Source organism: Geotrypetes seraphini, chromosome 7 (genome assembly GCF_902459505.1).
Source record: "Geotrypetes seraphini chromosome 7, aGeoSer1.1, whole genome shotgun sequence".
Classification (NCBI taxonomy): domain Eukaryota; kingdom Metazoa; phylum Chordata; class Amphibia; order Gymnophiona; family Dermophiidae; genus Geotrypetes; species Geotrypetes seraphini.
Window position 1 is genome coordinate 92,355,682 of NC_047090.1, and position 13,841 is coordinate 92,369,522.

The window sequence follows — 13,841 nt, forward strand, 5'->3', positions numbered from 1 at the left end:
ATCTGGTCACTTTGGATACCTTCTTGTGACTTAGACCTGGTTTTAGATGGCCTAAGTCACAACGTCCAGGTTCCGTCTAGGCAGTGTTGTAAAATTTTCAGTTATACAGTACAGGCAGTATGAGTAAGTCTAGGACGGCCCACCCCACCCAAATCCCGCCCTCGACACTCCTCCTCACACGCCCCTTTTAACTCTGGTCATTCAGCAGCACTGTGAAGGCCTAGGTCATTTTTAAATACATCTAAAACCCATTTTGATTATCGGCACTTGGATGACTTGTCTTTTAGATCATCCAAGTGCCGATTTAGGCTGTTTTTTTAAATGTTTTTCTGTTTCAATTTTGAGCCCCATGGTGTTTAGTTCCAACCTCACAGTTTAGCATTTCAAACAAACCATAAAGCTGAGTGTAAAGCTGGAATGATAGAAAAACTTTTTTGTGAAGAACAACTTTTTTGGATCCAGTGGACTTCTGGGAACCATTTGTAAAATAATTGCACTCAGATAAGACCTTTCTTTTCTATCAATATTTTAGCAGTAAGCTTGAGAATTGGACCAGTGAAAGATCTCTCTGAAATTTAGGAGACATTTACATTTTAGATAGATCCTATTTTGACTTTCTGCTGATGGTCCTTTACATTTTAAAAAGGGTGGTAGATTGTGGAATAGTCTGCAGGCAGAGATGGTGGAAACAAAGACTGTCTCTGAATTCAAGATAGCATGGGATTGGGACAAGCATGCAGGATTTCTCAAAGAGAGGAGGAGATAGTGAATGCTGTGGAAGGGCAGACTGGATTGGTCCTTTGGCCTTTATCTGCCATCATGTTTCTATCTTATTTAATCATTACTCTTTTTGCAGGTTTGCCAAAATGACTTCCATTGTGGTAACATTTTCTTTCATAGCATCTACCAACAATCCACAGACAAGTTTTGTCATGAAGTCTTATAGTAAAAGACAATTTCTTGAATCACATCACTAAAAATTGCACAGACTTGTTTGCTCATCTTTGTTTTCTAAGGCTTTTTCTTTCCTTTTTCTGTACAGAACATTTTTTTCTGGTCTCGGTGTCTTAACTTGTATACATCTATGTTAGTTCAAGCCCTGGCGAGCATGTGAATTCTACACTGGTTCTGAAACCTGCTCATTTCCCAGAACTGTGTCCTTACATACCTCAGGGCAGAATTTCTTTCCTTTTTCATGCGAGTATGCCATGTGTCCAAAATATTTCCATTTACATTAGGTATTCATGAAAATGGAAGTTATTATCATTCTGGGTGAGGGAACAACATTTTTTCACAGTATTAGCTTCTGCAGTTAGAAACCCAATTTTAAATTTACTCAAAACAGCACATTCTGACACCTCTTGATGCAAGTCAGACATATTTGTTTCTGAAGAGGTTTTTTTTTACAATTGGGTTAGACTACTAGCCCAGAGGAAAGTGATTTTGAGAGACAGTTTTGACTCTACCACTGACTTATTCTATAAACTAAGACAAATTGGACTATATTAATAGAACATACTGTAGATTCCATGTTTACATTCAATTTTCAAGCTTTATATTATTTAAACAAGAAAGGTGTTGGAATGGAATTAAAGGAAAACATAGGGCTGATGATACCATCATCTCACTTTCTGATAGTTGTCTTTTCAAAATTAAAGAGGAAGATGCCTTGTTAAAATTAAAGATCTAACCAGATAAATTTACCTGAGGAATATGAAGTAAATGGCTATCCTATGATGACCAGAAGCTGACAAATCTATCTTCAGAAAACAGATGAAAATTGCAGAACAGCTTAAACACATTAAAAGATTCCTTTAGTCATAGAGACATCTGGTTTAAGAACAATGTAAAAGATTACAGAAGCTGCCTCTCTTGAATGATTGATGGATAAGACATGCTTCATTGCACTGAGTAAAGATTTAATGATTACATCTCTTTCCAACAGATGGCACTGCAGTTCTGGTCCACCTCATTACCTGACAAAATTACTGCAGTACAAAAAACTGATCAGATGCAGCAAAAACCCCCCACAAGAAAACCATTCTTTTGGATCCACATGATTAGCAATTAATAGATAGTTCACAGCTAAATAAGGAATGGTACAGAAAAACTTGATTTTGAGGCTGCTGTTCATTCATCTATAGTGGGGAAATGTGATGGAAAAATGTTATATTATTTAGCTACATTGTAGCTTTTCAAGGATTAAAATATCACTTATTTTAATAGGATTTATTTACTGCCTTTTAAAAATAAATTCACCCAAAGTACTGTAGAGGAAAAAATAACCTGGACAAAAGGAATATGTAAACAAAGCAGTAAAATCTATTCAAGTAAAAGTACACATAACATACTGTAGTATGCTATTTCCAATGTCAACAAAATACACATTAAAACAACTTAATAGACAGCATAGGGTTAAGTGGAGGTGGAACACATTGACAAATAAGGCAGAGTAACAAAAATAGCTAACAAGAAAAAAATTGCTTATAGAGCCATAAAAGGTGCATGTGTCATAATTAAACCCTGAAGCAGTAAAGCCAATATTAGTTCTTATTGTGTGATTTATCTAATTAGTTGCTTCTTCCATCAAAGGCTTGGGAGAAGAGCCAAGCTTTCAACTGCTTCTTGAAGGAGAGAGAAACATGTTGAGTGAGGGCTAGTCCAAAGACAGCTCATTGGCAGGTCACACCGTGTGTGGTTTAGGGATATTCCTTGGGTGAACCTTAGTGACCTTGGAGGTACACAGATGGAGATTCTGTTCTCTGGCTCATTTTTTTTAAGGGCTTTGAAGATTGTACAGAGTTTTAAATGTAGCCCTGTATTATATTGGTAGCCAGTGGAGTTTTTGCAGAAATGGTATGATGTGAGCACAATGCTTATACAGTCATGCTGGAGTAGCATTCTGGATCAATTAGAGCTGGCCCTTGTAGTCATACCAGCATAGCGTGCATTACAGTATTCGTCTTGATAGCAAGACTTGTCTTTTCGATGTATGATGAGAGACAGTGAAGTGTTGAGCCCAGCCATACCTGAAGTTTCCTGACCTGTGATTTAGGACAGTTCATAGTTCCTCAGAAGAGCTTTGATGTTGGGTATGTGACTGTGTTGGAGCTCTGTTTTACTTAGGTTCAGGCAAAGTTTACTGTTTTTAGTTCATTCATGGATTGCTAAAAAGACAGGCAGACATTTTATTTAGGGCTGAAGGTAAGTCTGATTTAATGAGTAGCTGCACAACATCTGTGCACACAAATAATTGAGTGTCTATCAACCAAATCAGCTTGAGGTAGATATTAAATGAACTAGGCAACAGTATGAATCCAGTACCCAAGGTGGCAATGAGGTGCTGCCAGTTATATAAACTTGTATATCTGACAGACAGGACTTGAACCAAGAAAATACTGTGCCACTGTTGAGCTAGCATGATATTGTGGTCCACAGGGACAGAAAATCCAGCAGTACTAACACCGAAGTGAATCCCATGTCACGGTTTCTATGAAGGTTGTCTAACAAGGATACAACTTAGGTTTTAAGCAGAATCAAATATTTTTTTTATTAATTAATTAAAATTTATGTTCCTTAACCTGTCTGAATCTAGACTGATGCTAAAACTAGCCAGTTTCTCTCTTTTATCCAAATCACTGAACTAAATGCAGACCATTTAATAAGTTTCCTAGAAATGAGATATTAGATACTGAGCAATATTTTTTGAGCTTGTCCTAGTCAAGGTTGTTCTTTAGTAAAGCATGCACCTCTCTCTTGTTAATGCTGTTGTTAGTTGCACATTAGAAATGTAAAAGTTCATGATTTTTGCAGCCCCATCTATGAGACCCCTGCTTGCTTGCTTGCTGCACTATCTTTGAGGGGCAAGGTTTCAGGGAGCAGGTGGTTGGTTGAAGGACTCTCAGGATTTTGTCAAGACCGTCTTCTGTTATCAGGTTAAAACAGTCCCACGTCTAGGGTTACCATATTTGTGAAGCCAAAAAAAAAGAGGACACATAACCCCACCCCCTTGCCCCGCCCCTAGGTAGTTGCCTGCTGTGTGCAGTCAGGATTGTAGTAAGCCATAATTGCATTCTATGCGCCTTGCTCTCCATGGCATCTCCATCCTTTCTTGTGCTGCACCCATGATATATCAGACTTTCAGTTGTGTGTCTAAAAAATACCGAGTGGAGTGGACCAACCCTTGAGTTGATAACCATGTGGAAACAACATTAAACAGTTCTCCAGCTGTAGCAGATCTGAAGCATCAAGGGCAATTGAAAACACCAACCAAACACCAAAATAGCAGGCTCTGTGGACTTTATTTCAAAGCCTAGTCAGAGAAACTAGCTCTCTTTTCTGACCATAGTCAGGTCCGTACCTCTCCCTCCCAACTTTAAAAAAAACCATTTAGCATATGGTCACATATAGCAAACAGCCCAAGAGGTCTTAGTAACACATGCAGAACACAAGTTACAGATTGCCAAACCTGTCCCTACCCCCCCCAAAAAAAAAAAATCTTCTGTTTGTCTTAAATCCATAGCATCCATTCCATTGGAGTTTATTTCTTCAGGATCTGACAGCCAATACATAACCTTTTCTTTTTCTCTTTCCCAGGGAACAAGCAATTGGGAGGAACTTTCTGATACATCCTCCTTTCGGTTGTACCTAATCTTAGGACAGAGAGCATTATTTTATTTTGCCCCAACTTCAGGCTAATATAGGCAGCAGAACACTGATACACCTTTACTGTCCGTAAAGGTATCCCAGCTAGCCTCTTGAATCTTTCCTTCTCTCCTCGGGCTTTGGCGTCTACCAGCTATGTGCAGTACAAAAGACTGGAGGAAAAAGGTGGCTCCTTTTGCTTGCTGCACAGCAAGCACCTGTGTGACCTGAGCTGACCTCTGCTGGTACATGCTGTGCATCTGTGATAACCGACAGCGCTGACTACTGCAGCATAGGGTCTGGATCTTCGAGTCCATCCATCAATGGCATACTTAGCATATTTGACACACAGGGCCAATCATTTTTAAACTCCTTCTCTATATAAAAAAATATATATATTTAATAGTAATGCATAGTCACACCTAGGAAAAGGCAGAATCTTAACCTTTGTAGTGAGCACTAGAACATCAATACACCCATTGTAAAACTAAACAAGCCAGATTAGTACAAATCAATTCTGCACAGTCAATGCCAACAGAAAAGCACATCTTTTTTTGCACACACAGAACACAGATATACTCTCACCCAGTATAGAATAAGTGACCGCAAACTAAAAAATAGAATATGTAGACAGCAATGAAACTGCACCCTAAGAAGCCAGATTCTGCATAGAATGCAGCACCACATAAACAATGATACATGTCTTCTAGTACTGTGCAAAATATAAAGACAGCAGATATAAATTTGAAAAGACTGACAAATACCAATCATCACATAGAAACAAAACAAAAATGGAAAATAAGCATCTTTCCACCCTCCCTCCACTCCAGCTCATTATGACATCTTTCCTTTCACTTCCCTCCCCTCTCTCTTTCTCCCCCTCACCCATGAGTTCTACATCTGGCCCTCTCCCTTCCACCTGCACCCCCTTCCCCGCAACCCTCTTCGTTGACTCGGCAGTGGCAGCGATCAACACAGGCTGCCAGCGTCGGGGCCTTCCCTCTACAAGACCCACCTATGCAGAAACAGGAAATCAAAACAAAGAGGCAGGACTTGCAGAGAGAAGGCCCTGATGCCGGCACCCTGTCTTGATTGCCACTGCCGCTGAGTTGCTGAAGAGGGCCACTGGGAAGGGGTGCAGGGGTAGGTGGAAGGAAGAGGAAGGAGCTCCGGAACACAAAGCCAACCTGGGCCGGCATGATTTCTTTTTCAGTGCTGCTGCCGCCGTTGCCACATCCCCTCCCCCCCCCCAAAAAAAGGCGAAAATTGGACTAAAGAGGTAAATTTAAAAAGCCGCCTGGACACCTGAGGTTGTCCTCAAAAAGAGGACATGTCCAGGGAAACCCAGACATCTGGCAACCCTACACATGTTTATGTAAGGAGAGGGAAAGATTGTGCATTCCTGGTTAACTGTCAGTGGACTGGGTGAGCCTGCCTGTAGATCCTAATGAAGACTTTCAACTTTGTTGGCAAATTATGTAGCAAATTGTTCTAGTTTTCTCTAGGAACTTAGCCAACCATGTATTCCAAATATAAACCTGCTGTGATTGGGGAGTTGTCTTTTCATCCATACAAGGATAGTCCAGTAGCTCTCAACCTTATTATCGGAACACTTCTAGTCAGTCAGGTTTTCATGAATATGCATGAGATTGTTTTGTATACAATGAAATTGATGCATGCAAATTTATTTCATGTATATTCACTATGAATATCCTGAAAACCTGACTGGCTAGGTGTGTACTGAGGACTGAGTTTCTAAGACATTCTCAGCAGTCTCGTCTCTGACCTCTTCCTCCACTCTGGAAGAAGTCAACTGTTTCAGGTGGTCACTCAGAGAAAATCTGATTAGAAAGTGGTCTGTCTATGAAGGAGACTGTCTCAATACCATTTTTCCAGTGTTTTAGAATGTTAAGCCCCTTGCAAAAACATCAAGTCTGGAATATGACCCTTTGCATGGGTTGGAGAATTTATCACCTGTGTGAATCCAGTGCTGTCAACATATCCAGGAAGACAGCAGTGGTGACATCTGGAAAGAAAATGTGAAAAGGGATGGGACGATATAGCACCTTTCTGTGGTTATAATCACAGCAGTATACATACAGTATTATATGCAGGTACCGTATTTTCGCGGATATAACGCGCGCGTTATACGCGTTTTTACCTACCGCGCATACCCCTCGCGCGTTATATGCCTGAGCGCGGTATACAAAAGTTTTTAAACATAGTTCCCACCCCGCCCGACGCCCGATTCACCCCCCAGCAGGACCGCTCGCACCCCCACCCCGAACGACCGCTCGCACGCGCTCCCACCCGCACCCGCATCCACGATCGGAGCAAGAGGGAGCCCAAGCCCTCTTGCCCGGCCGACTCCCCGACGTCCGATACATCCCCCCCCGGCAGGACCACTCGCACCCCCACCCCGAAGGACCGCCGACTTCCCGACAATATCGGGCCAGGAGGGAGCCCAAACCCTCCTGGCCACGGCGACCCCCTACCCCCACCCCGCACTACATTATGGGCAGGAGGGATCCCAGGCCCTCCTGCCCTCGACGCAAACCCCCCTCCCTCCAACGACCGCCCCCCCCAAGAACCTCCGACCGCCCCCCCAGCCGACCCGCGACCCCCCTGGCCGACCCCCACGACCCCCCCACCCCCCTTCCCCGTACCTTTGGAAGTTGGCCGGACAGACGGGAGCCAAACCCGCCTGTCCGGCAGGCAGCCAACGAAGGAATGAGGCCGGATTGGCCCATCCGTCCTAAAGCTCCGCCTACTGGTGGGGCCTAAGGCGCGTGGGCCAATCAGAATAGGCCCTGGAGCCTTAGGTCCCACCTGGGGGCGCGGCCTGAGACACATGGTCGGGTTTGGCCCATGTGCCTCAGGCCGTGCCCCCAGGTGGGACCTAAGGCTCCAGGGCCTATTCTGATTGGCCCACGCGCCTTAGGCCCCACCAGTAGGCGGAGCTTTAGGACGGATGGGCCAATCCGGCCTCATTCCTTCGTTGGCTGCCTGCCGGACAGGCGGGTTTGGCTCCCGTCTGTCCGGCCAACTAGCAAAGGTACGGGGAAGGGGGGTGGGGGGGTCGTGGGGGTCGGCCAGGGGGGTCGCGGGTCGGCTGGGGGGGCGTTCGGAGGTTCTTGGGGGGGGCGGTCGTTGGGGGGAGGGGGTTTGCGTCGAGGGCAGGAGGGCCTGGGATCCCTCCTGCCCGTAATGTAGTGCGGGGTGGGGTTAGGGGGTCGCCGTGGCCAGGAGGGTTTGGGCTCCCTCCTGGCCCGATATTGTTGGGGAGTCGGCGGTCCTTCGGGGTGAGGGTGCGAGTGGTCCTGCCGGGGGGGGGGGGATGTATCGGACGTCGGGGGGGGGGCATCAGGCTTTCAGGATGGGGACAGACCTTCAAGGGGGGACAGGACTTCAAGGGGGAACAATGCACGGAAAGTCAGGGGGGGTGAACGGAGAGTCGGGACAGCGCACGGAAAGTCAGGGCAGTGCACGGAAGTCAGGGGGGGTGAACGGAGAGTCGGGACAGCGCACGGAAAGTCAGGGCAGTGCACGGAAGTCAGGGGGGGTGAACGGAGAGTCGGGACAGCGCACGGAAAGTCAGGGCAGTGCACGGAAGTCAGGGGGGGGTGAACGGAGAGTCGGGACAGCGCACGGAAAGTCAGGGCGGGCGAAAGGAGCGTCGGGCATCATGCGCGTTATATGCCTGAGCGCGGTATACAAAAGTTTTTGTACATATCATCGTGATTTCTGCGCGCTATACCCCTGTGCGCGTTTTACACGGGTGTGCGTTATATCCGCGAAAATACGGTACTTGTTTTGTACCAGGAAGCAATTGAGGGTTATGTGACTTACCCAGAATCACAAGAGGTTACGGTGGAAATTGAACTCAGTTGCAGTAACCATTAGGCTACTCCTCTACTCCACTCCAAGTTTTAATATGTAGATTAAAGGCTTTCATAATCGCCAACCTAGTGGAAAATTGAATTATGAGACTGAAAGAAGCTATGAACTGCTATGTGGCAAGTGATTAAAGTGTTTATGAACAACTTGAAAACTTGAAGGTAGACAAGCCAAAGGATACATCTTAGGACAGGGGTGCCCAATATGTCGATTGCGATCTACCGGTAGATCGAGAAGGCAACGTGAGTCAATCGCGGAGCCCATCCCGGGCTCCGGATTTGACTCGTGTTGCCGTCTAGATCTACCAGGCCGATCAGCCTTCCTCTCCCCGACGTCAAAGACGCCGACGCCGGGCATCCACTTTAGTCTGTTTTTTGTCATTTCGGTGGGGGGGGAGGGGGGGCGGTTGTGGTGGCAGCAGCCTGAAAAAGAAATCATCCTGGCCGGGGTCAGTGTCATGCTCCGGAGCTTCTACCTCTTCCAGCAGCCTTCCTATCTGGCCCTCTCCCTTCTACCTGCATCCGGCCACACCCCCTGCTCCGCGGCTCTCGGCAACTCAGCAACAGCAGCGATTGACACAAGATTCTGATGTCAGGGCCTACCCTCTGTGTGTTTCAAGTTCTTTTTTCCACAAAGGCGGGACTCGCAGAGGGAAGGACTCGATGTCGGCAGCCTGTCTTGATCACCATTGCTGACGAGTTGCTGAAGAGGGCTGCAGGGCAGGGTGTATGGCTGGATGCAGGTGGAAGGGAGAGGGCCAGATGCAGGACTCGTGGGTGAGGGAGGAGAAGAGAGAGAGAAAGAGAGAGGGGAGGGAAACAAAAGGAAATATTTCATACTGGGCTGGACCGGAGTGGAGGGAGGGTGGAAAGATGAAAGGGGAAGGGGGACAGATTCAAAACAAATGCTAGGAAGTTCTTCTTTACCCATCATGTGGTGGACACCTGGAATGCGCTTCCAGAGGACGTAATAGGGCAGAGTACGGTACTGGGGTTTAAGAAAGGATTGGACAATTTCCTGCTGGAAAGGGGGATAGAAGGGTATAAATAGAGGATCACTGCACAGGTCCTGGACTGCCGCGTGAGCGGACTGCTGGGCACGATGGACCTCAGGTCTGACCCAGCAGAGGCATTGCTTATGTTCTTAAGATTTTGGCTACAGGGTGCAGTAGCAAAGGAAAAGGGGGAAAAGCTGAAAATGGAGACAGTGACACAAAGAAGATAAAGTGTAAGCAGGACCTACTGAATAAGGATAGAGATACAGAGGGGACATTAAGAGGAGGTGAAATAGAGACAAAAGTAAAAAGGGGGGGGGGGGTCAGCCTGTCTTGATCACCATTGCTGACGAGTTGCTGAAGAGGGCCGCAGGGCAGGGTGTATGGCTGGATGCAGGTGGAAGGGAGAGGGCCAGATGCAGGACTCGTGGGTGAGGGAGGAGAAGAGAGAGAGAAAGAGAGAGGGGAGGGAAACAAAAGGAAATATTTCATACTGGGCTGGACCGGAGTGGAGGGAGGGTGGAAAGATGAAAGGGGAAGGGGGACAGATTCAAAACAAATGCTAGGAAGTTCTTCTTTACCCATCATGTGGTGGACACCTGGAATGCGCTTCCAGAGGACGTAATAGGGCAGAGTACGGTACTGGGGTTTAAGAAAGGATTGGACAATTTCCTGCTGGAAAGGGGGATAGAAGGGTATAAATAGAGGATCACTGCACAGGTCCTAGACCTGTTGGGCCGCCGCGTGAGCGGACTGCTGGCAACGATGGACCTCGGGTCTGACCCAGCAGAGGCATTGCTTATGTTCTTAAGATTTTGGCTACAGGGTGCAGTAGCAAAGGAAAAGGGGGGAAAGCTGAAAATGGAGACAGTGACACAAAGAAGAGAAAGGGTAAGCAGGACCTACTGAATAAGGATAGAGATACAGAGGGGACATTAAAAGGAGGTGAAATAGAGACAGAAGTAAAAAGGGGGGGGGGGGCGGAGATAAAGACATTGAAAGGGTAAATGGTGAACATGGGGTAAAGACAAGGACAGACACAAATGAAGATTCTGAAAAAGTAGTGAGATAGGGATGGACACAAAGAAGGGTGATACTGGAAAATAGGTGGAATGGTAATTCTGACAGACACAGAAGGGAAATGCTGGATCAAGGAGAGATGGGGCTCTGGCTGGATGGAATGGGGAGAAATGCCTGGTTGGCCCGGAACTTTCTCTCCTACGTCAGAATTGACGTCAGGGAGCGGAATGCTGGTCAGCGCGATGCTTCTGCAGGGAGAGTTTGGGGCGGCGGTGGCTTGGGGGCTGTTCCTCGATTGCAGCGGCAAACTGAGTGGCTTGGGGAGGGCAGGGAGAAAGAAAGAAAGGGGGCAGGCAGGGAGACAGAAAAAAGGGGAGGCAGGGAGACAGAAAGAAAAAGTTGGGGGAGAGAATGAGGTTTGGAGGAGAAGAAACATACAGGAGGCTGAAAGAAGGGAAGAAAGATTGGATGCACAGTCAGAAAAAGAAAGTGCAACCAGAGACTCATGAAATCACCAAACAACAAAGGTAGGAAAAATGATTTTATTTTCAATTTAGTGATCAAAATGTGTCCGTTTTGAGAATTTATATCTGCTGTCTATATTTTGCACTATGGCTCCCTTTTACTAAACCGCAATAGCGTTTTTTAGCGCAGGGAGCATATGAGTATCAAGAGCAGCGTGGGCATTCAGGGCAACTCCCTATGCTAAAAACTGCTATCATGGTTTAATAAAAAGGGAGGGGTATATTTGTCTATTTTTGTATGGTTGTTACTGAGGTGACATTGCATAGAGTCATCTGCCGTGACCTCTTTGAAAAAAACCCAGAATATAAATGATAATTAACATTTTTTCTGCCTTTCAGTGTGCTTTATGTTTTTTTTTTTTAATTTCATTGTTGGTAGATCACTTTGACTTGGTCATTTTAAAAGGAGCTCGTAAGCCCAAAAAGTGTGGGCATCCCTGTCCTAGGATATCGAGGGAGCTCGAGGTTCTAGCGGGTCCCTTTAAAAGATTTGTTCAATAAATTCTTGGAGGTTCTGTGACATTGGTGAAGAGCGAATGTGGTTCCTTTCCACAAAAGTGGTGATAGAGAAGTAGGAAACTTCAGACTGGTAAGCCTCACTTTGGTTATAAGAAAAGTAATAGAAGCGTTGCTGAAGGAAATGACAGTGAATTTCCTAGAATCCAATGGATTACAAGATCTGAGGCAACATGGTTTTACTAAATGCAAATCAAGCCAAACAAATATGATTGAATTCTTTCACTAAGCAACCAGAAAAATGGATCAATATAATTTACCGTATTTTTCGCTCCATAAGACACACCATAGATTTAGAGGAGGAAAAAAACATTCTGAACTAAAATTCTCCCTGCAAGGCTCTACACCCAAGCCCAAACTCCTTGCCAAGCTCTGCATCCTGTCCCCCCCTTCCTGCCAGGCTCTGTACCCTGTACCCTCTCTGGTGGTCTAGTTGTAGGCTGCTACAGGGTACAGGGCATAAGAAATTGCTCCACGTCTCTGGGAGAGCTGCCTAGGATTAAGGCAGCCGAAGAAAGTGGAGCTGGCGCTGAAGCTGATGGCTCTTCTGTGGCTGAGGACATGCTGGGGCACCGGCCTGTTCAAGGGCAGCACCAGTAGCTGGTAACATAGGGTACTTCCTTGAATAGGTCTCTAAACGAGGACCCAACCTGCAACTCCCCCCTGTTCCCCTCCCAAAAAATAAAATAAACACGCATCCACCCTGCCCTCTTAAATTTTATTTTAACATATGGGGTTCTACACCGACAAAAAAAGTCTACTTATTGAAAGGAAATCTAAATGACATTGACACAATTATCTTTAAAAAAGTAAAAATCTGGACGGCACTAATGAATGAAAGCTCGGCTGGGACCTGCCCCTGCCTCTCAGTTCCGGACAGGCTAGGGCTGCTCTTTATAAGCTGTGTGTGCTCGACTGTTCTAGCCCCAGTTTGGTGCTGTGTGTGCTCAACTGTTCCAGCCCCAGTTGCTCACCTCATGGGCCGGGTGGGAAGCGGAGCCGATCAGCAGCACGGCGAGAAGGGCGAGCACTGGCGGGAGGACGGCTATATAACGGTGGCTTCTCCTACTTCACTGAGCAGCACAGGACAAGGCAGGAAGCAAAAAGCCCGCGCCTGCCTTCTTCGCTGCTCTGCCGCTTGGGAGTCATCTGGAGGGAAGGGCAGGAGGCTGAAAGCTCCTGCCCTACAGTGCTGGACCACCGGAGGAATTAAGGTAAGGGGGGTGGGTGGGTATTCACTCCATAAGACGCACCCTTATTTCCACCCACTTTTTGGGGTGGAAAAAGTGCGTCTTATGGAGCAAAAAATATGGTACTTAGATTTCAGTAAAGCCTTTTATATGGTTCCTCATAGAAACATAACGGCAGATAAAGGCCAAATGGCCCATCTAGTCTGCCCATCCGTAGATTTGCATGCCTGGCACCTCCATTATATGCAGATCTCGCTTATGCATATTCATTAGGGCTATCCTGAAAACCCGACTGGCCTGGTAGTCCTCCAGGACAGGGTTGGGAACCACTGCTCTAGAGAAGGGAGAAGGGAGATGATACATATGTTTAAATACTTGAAAGGTATTAATATAGAAACAAATCTTTTCCAGATAATGAATACTGGTAAAACTACAGGACATGAATGGAAGTTGTGAGGTGTAGACTCAGGAGTAATATCAGGAAATTGTTTTTTACAGAGAGGGTGGTTGATGTCTGGAATGCCCTCCCATGGGAGGTGGTGGAGATGGAAATGGTGATGGAATTGAAAAAAGCATGAGATGAACACAGAGGATCTTTAGAAAATGAATGATATAGCAAAACTTAAATGGTTGCATGTGTATTTCATGTGTCAAATGGTGCATAGATGGCAACTCTGGCTGTGAAGAACTAAGGCTGGTGGTACTGGGCAGATTTGCATAGTCTAAGTTTTGTATATAGCAATTTAGTTTAGAATGGGCTGGGGAGGGCTTCAACAGAAACTCCAGTAATTTGGAACACAAGGACAGTGATGGGCAGACTTTTAGTCTGTATCCCACAAATAACAAAATAGTTTCGATAGGCAGGAGTAAGCTATGTCAACTCCAGTGGCTGGAACCTAAGAACAGTACTAGGTAGACTTCTATAGTCAAAGAAAGACAATTTAATCATGAATTAATAAAGCATGTGACTGTTGGTCAGACTGGATGGACCATTCAGGTCTTTATCTGCCATTATTTATTATATTACTTTCTGGCTTTGAAGTGGTTCGATTAGGT

General features: G+C 45.9%; 1 protein-coding gene across 3 annotated transcripts in view; it reads right to left on the bottom strand.

Moving 5' to 3' along the window:
* NUBPL (nucleotide binding protein like) overlaps nucleotides 1-13,841 on the bottom strand; it is a 139,775-nt gene that overhangs the window by 41,121 nt on the left and 84,813 nt on the right. The window lies entirely within an intron of this gene.